General features: G+C 33.8%; 1 pseudogene; it reads right to left on the reverse strand.

Annotated features, from left to right (window-relative positions):
* Window positions 1-5,183, reverse strand: part of LOC107755116 (nuclear factor of activated T-cells, cytoplasmic 3-like) — a 94,589-nt pseudogene extending 89,406 nt beyond the window's left edge.
* Between the last annotated feature and the right edge of the window lie 848 nt (window positions 5,184-6,031).

A 6,031-nucleotide genomic window follows, 5' to 3' on the forward strand; every position in this document is an offset into this window, starting at 1 on the left:
CGTAATAGAGAGAGTTTAGAGCAATAACTTTGTAGTAAGTTTGTCTCATTAATTGTCGTGTTTTGTCGCTATGCTAAGCTAACATACTACCTAACCCTAAAGCACCTGTTGCCACCAGCGATTGTGTTTTATAGGACTAATTTTGAAAAGTGTGAATAGAAAGTGTTAGTAAAAGTGTTTTTACGCTTCTTTATGATGGTATTCAACTTATAGTTAATTCCAGTCCAGTCTTGTCAGTTATATCTTTTCTTTTGCTCAAACAATCTGTAATTTGTTGGTTTAAAAGCAAAGTCTTATGAACACGTTTCTATTAACATGAAGGCTTTGGATTCATTGCAGAATAAGCCGGAGTGTAAGTTGTTGAGCATACAGAAGGAGTGATTGGTCTCATTCTCATATTCAGGCAAGTATAAATCTATGCATAGATTTGCATGATATAACATTATTGTTGTTATTTTTACCTATTCTTCACTGCATAATATAAAATTGTGGTTAAATGTTTTAGATCATTGTTTTAATATCACAAATTGTGTCTGTTTATTTACAGGGTGACCTAACTCTGACGACGAGCCAATACAGTGGACACTTGAGGTGTGGGGAGGAAGACAGACTGATGGTTTTCATGTTAGATGCGCAGTTTTGGTTATCAATACTACCTAGCTCTGTCAGGTTAAAACCTCATCTTGTTCTGTTTAAGTTTTTTTTTTCTATATTTGATACCTCCTGGGGTCAAAACTGTATGGTGAAGCTAATGCAGTTCATGTTGGTAATGGAGATTGAACTGTATTACAGAACAGCAGACACTTGAAGTAGCATTCAGTCATACTTTATTTTTTTCTATTTTCAATAGACCAAATATCACCAGTGGAGGTATACATGTTTTGTTGATTAATGGCACTTTTTTTATGAGGCTTTACTGCACCTTTAAAAACTTGTGTCCAGACTTTAGTAGGTCATGTGAATGTGACTGATTCACTTTTATTTTACAGCGTTGCACAAACCTGTGCCTAAACTACATATGTTCATCATTTTGTAACAGTTTATAATGTTTTTATTAATTTGTATGTTTTGTGCAGTCGTCACTGACTGAATGACTGCAGACATTCAGCACAATTTGAAATAGAAATCTTTTTTTTTTTTACATTATAAATGTCTTTCCTTTTTTTTATTAAATTAATGCATCCTTGAAGAACAAAAATATAAATTTCTTAAAAAAAAAAAAAATCATAGAAATCCCAAACTTTTTAATGGTAATGTCCTGTATCAAACGCCATATGTCCACAGATACGTTTATATAGGTTTATTTCATTTGTTGCAGGTAGTCATGTATTCAACAAATAATAACAACTAATAACAGACAAAGTTTTAAAGCATTGCAAGCTAGAAATTAAGAGCACAAAGAACTGAAATCAATGTATAGGCAACAACTAGCTGAAGTTTGCTGTGCTTTATCCCAACATTACACAAAGAATGCCTGCAATCATTCAGTCAGGGACGACTGCACAAAACGTGCACTGTAAACTAATATATGTTAATCAAAAAACAAAAGACAAAGAAAATCACTTACTGCTCTTGACTGAATACGTTTTATAACTTTAATGGTAAGCGTTAATCTGTATTTAATTTTTACAATGAAGACTACAGAAATTAATCAAATGTAAAATAACACATCCAGTGTTATTTTACATTTGATCGGAATCGGCAAAATCGGTATCGGCAGATCACACTAACAAAAAAATCGTAAATTGGAATCGGCCAAGAAAATTGCAATCGGTGCATCGCTAATAAATACAGTATCAAAATGAAATAGATAATTCAATACACAATTTGTTCAATTAGAAAATAAAAGAGAAAAAAGAGAAAGGGTAACTGGTTTGCACATACAGTCTAAATAAAGCTAGGTTGGTTTATAGTTGCTGAATTTAGTATGATCAGTTTTCTTACAGTAACTTGAGTAACAGGGTTGAATGGTTGAGCCTGGCAAAATAATTGATGGTGTGATAATTGTAATAACAGCAATAAATGCAACAACAAATCAGGTTTCTTACTGACTAGCGCTGTGATGAGTGACAGAGTGAGAACGTGCATGTGCACCAAAACTGCCTCTAACGCTACACGCACCTCCTGATTATCAGCACTCCCGTTAAAATCAAGTATACTCAGAATTGTATTCTCATCTTTGTTGTTTTATTCATTTTTACATCCATTTGTAGTTTCTTTTTCCCCTGTCTCTAACTGAATTTTGGAGAATTACTGTAATTACTCTTGAAAATGGGCATGTTACAATTCATAAACCTTAAATATTTATATTTTTAAAACAAATCAGCACATCTGAATTACAGCTTGCCCCATCTGAATGTGTAAAGTTGCGAATGCCTACACTGATCAACATTTCAGTGGCCGTAATGTTATGCCTGGGTTCTGAGAAAGCTCTCATTTACTTTCATAAAGTTTCAGTCACGTTTTTGGTAATGAAAATTTGTTAATAATAAAAACAAACCAGACCAGCCATCAAAGTCATCAAAATTAAATAGGACCTGATGATATTTTGACAGAAAATCCTGATCTAAATTGAACCGTTTCAGCTTTATTAACAAATAAAAGACAAAAACTGACCGGTAATCTTTTTCTAACAACAGCCAGAGGCACAGAAAACACTGATGAGTGTGTATAGTAACAACAGCCCTGCCCTTCAGCTGCATTAAAATCCTGATGACTTCTTGACATACATGAACAGACACCTACATCAAAAAACCTGTTCAACAACTTAAAACTAATATATTTCTATTTACCTTTAAAATAAATGTTTAATTAGGATATGAAACTCTCTTAACATATTGACAAAAAATTTGCATTTTCTATCAAATCTAACTATTATATTTTCCCTAGTATGATTATGCAAAACAATGGGGCAGGATACAAATTTAAGTTACTAAAAAATTATATTCTCTGCTCCTTCATCAAAAAACATCAGTTTGAAATTCTCAATACTCTACACTTCTAAAGGATAAAGTTGGACTGCATATGGTAGAGGAAATAAAAAAAACATCCATATACACTACCAATTCTAATTCACGATTTTCTCATAACACCTGCATATGTGTGTACAAACCCGACGTATGGTCCAAATTATACAGTGCAATAGACTGAAAATCACTTGCACACATGGGTGCTTTTATTTCCAACATTTAGTCCAAATACATCCTCCAAACTTCTGTCTCAAATTAAAGGTTTTCCCTTTTCTTCTGCGAATGTCCACACAGACCATCAAGCGGTCATGTTTGAGGTAAAATATCTTTGAACAACCACTGATTCCTGTAATTTATGGAGTAGCAAAGCCTCCTTAATTACACTAGGTTACTGCTTAAAACACAATAGTGCAGTATTTTACATAATATACAAAACATGGTGGTCATTCTTTTAAAATATGACACAAAATGCTTAGTCCTCGTTTGCCTAGGCAATATGCAATCTCCATATGCAATTTACTGATCATGCAATACTTAAAAAAAAAAAAACATGCAAAACTTAAACAAAAACACACCGGGGTCCACCCACACACAGGCATTCTGCTTTCACTATACCCAAATCTCTTTCCTTCACGACACACTCGAGCATACTGACAGGGGCTGATAGGGTTGCTACTTCTCACACACGTTTTTTCATTAGGCAATTACACAAACACACACACATAGGCCATGTCTGGTGGTTGCAAACTGACCGTCTGCATTGTTGATTATACATCTGACATTACACGTTTAACAAAAAAAACTGAGGGCTTCAACAAAAAAGTGATTATGAATCAATCATCATAATAAATACTATTACCATTTAAATTTCCACATTAAGTGGAAACCCTTGCTGAGATATTTACCAACTCTGTCTGATAATGTAAGAGCATTTTAAGTAAAAATATCATAATTGTACTCTACAGCAGCACTTAGGTCTAATCTTGTAATGTGACTGGCATGTGATAATGCTAAATTATTTTAATAGCTAGTTAAAAGCTATGTAAATCATGTTAATAACATAAGCAGGAATGCTTAATATATTGCATTTTTATAAGTTTAGGGAAAGGTTTGATGAACTACACACCAAGCATGTTTATATTCTGTATTTTGGATCTTATCTAAACTTAAAGATAATATGTGCTCAAAAATGTGTAGGCACTATTTAGAAAGGGAAAAACAGATACACCTCCCTCTAAACAGTGATAAGAACTCATTTATATATTTATACATTTTTATAAATTTGTATCACCTGCAAAGTCGGTGACAGAACTAGCTACTGTTGATGTATTGATGTAAATAAGAGTAAAATGGAGAAATGAAACAAAGTTCAGTATTAGTGGAAACCTAAGGGTTGAAACTTTTTCCATGTGCTCTAGCTGAAAGCAGGGGCGAGTGATAACAGAAATTTTTATAGCATTTCACTGTGCAGCAGCTGTCATATTCATGGTGGCTTTGTCTCAAACCACTTAAACGCGTCTATGATTTCCAAAAACGCTGTCTAGGCATGCAGCTAAATAGGGTTTGAGCCGATGTGACCGACTTAAAGTCTTCAGCAAAGTGTCCAGGTGCTTGTTGGTTATATATTAGTTCACCGAGCCGCCTAAACTTACCGCTTCTCATTTTCATTGGCTGAATTTACAACCACACAAGAAACTAAACAAAACTGCAGCTGCTGGCGTAAAGCGAAAACCCGGTGAGTAAGTTACTGTCGGTTTAACGGCGCGGCGCGGCGCTGCTGCTTTTGATACCGGGTTTTGCATTTGCTATCGACCTCCTTACTTTTTCGATGCATGATTCATGAGTTAATCTATACCGAAGGAGTGTGTGAGACGATCCCGAAGCAAAGGCACTGACCTGCGGGGCCTAGCGGCGGCTGCTGCCCGTCCTCCCCGAAGATCAATCTGAAGTCCAGCTCTTCATTCCCGGGGCAGTTTGCAGTAGTCATCGGGTTTGACAGCTCGGGCTCACCCGTGTAAGAACGCCGACTCTTTAATAAACTCACTACATTGACTAATGATAAAGGCAAAACTTTTAAACTTTTTCTCCGTGCTGTATGTAACGTTACTTCTCTAAGCCCGGACAGAAATATAATTGCTTCTCTCTCACAATAATCCAAACTGTTCGACCTTCTGCGGAGGTTCAGCGAACTCGCAGCGGCTTGAACTTTTTGCCTGTGGCTATGGGTCTTGTAGTTTCTGTGAACTGTAGTTAACTGCAGTTGAATCAGCCGTTCTCTTTTAAAGACCACGTGTTTCAGTGAATTTTATTTTAAATGCAATAAACTATATTACATTAATATAAATTGTAAGATTTATATAATTTAATATAACTAAATATAATTGAATAATTAATATAAATTATATTGTAATTTAAATACAATTTTATTTTACGTCACGAAATTTCTTTGTTTACATAGGCTATTTATAAGCAAATATATAAATCGTATTTCATTGTTTATTTCCAGGTTTAAATTAAAATTTGAATCCCAGATTTTCAGTGTTGTCTCAGACCTTTGGACCATTACAAAATGATTAAATTTTTTTTGTATGTTCCCTTTTGCTTTAATGATAGGTTTTCATAAAAATCTGCTGATCATGTGAGAATGTACCAAAGAGCATCTTGTGCTTTAATGAAAGCCAGAACATCAGTTTATTCAAGTGCTAACAAAGCAGTGTCACAAATTTGTTTGATTGTTTATCTAATTATTGCATAAATTAAATATTTTTTTTACATTTTTACACCATAAAGTTTCTTTGTTTTAAATTTCTCAAAATCATTAAAATCCTGTTTATTTTATTTAAATTTGTTGTTAAATTTATAACCAACTGTATATATTCTTTAAGTTTTGGGTTTTGTTAAAGAATTTCTTTTCAATACTCTGTACACTGTATTTTACATGGTTTTCCACTGACATCCCTATAGAGATAGATTAGCCTATTATTTTCCTAAATCCTTAAATTAGTGATGATGGCATAATTTATCCAAATAAACTATGCCTTGACATCTATACACAAAAATAA

The sequence above is a fragment of the Sinocyclocheilus rhinocerous genome, unplaced genomic scaffold (genome assembly GCF_001515625.1).
Source record: "Sinocyclocheilus rhinocerous isolate Xijiao unplaced genomic scaffold, SAMN03320098_v1.1 scaffold591, whole genome shotgun sequence".
In the NCBI taxonomy this organism is placed as follows: domain Eukaryota; kingdom Metazoa; phylum Chordata; class Actinopteri; order Cypriniformes; family Cyprinidae; genus Sinocyclocheilus; species Sinocyclocheilus rhinocerous.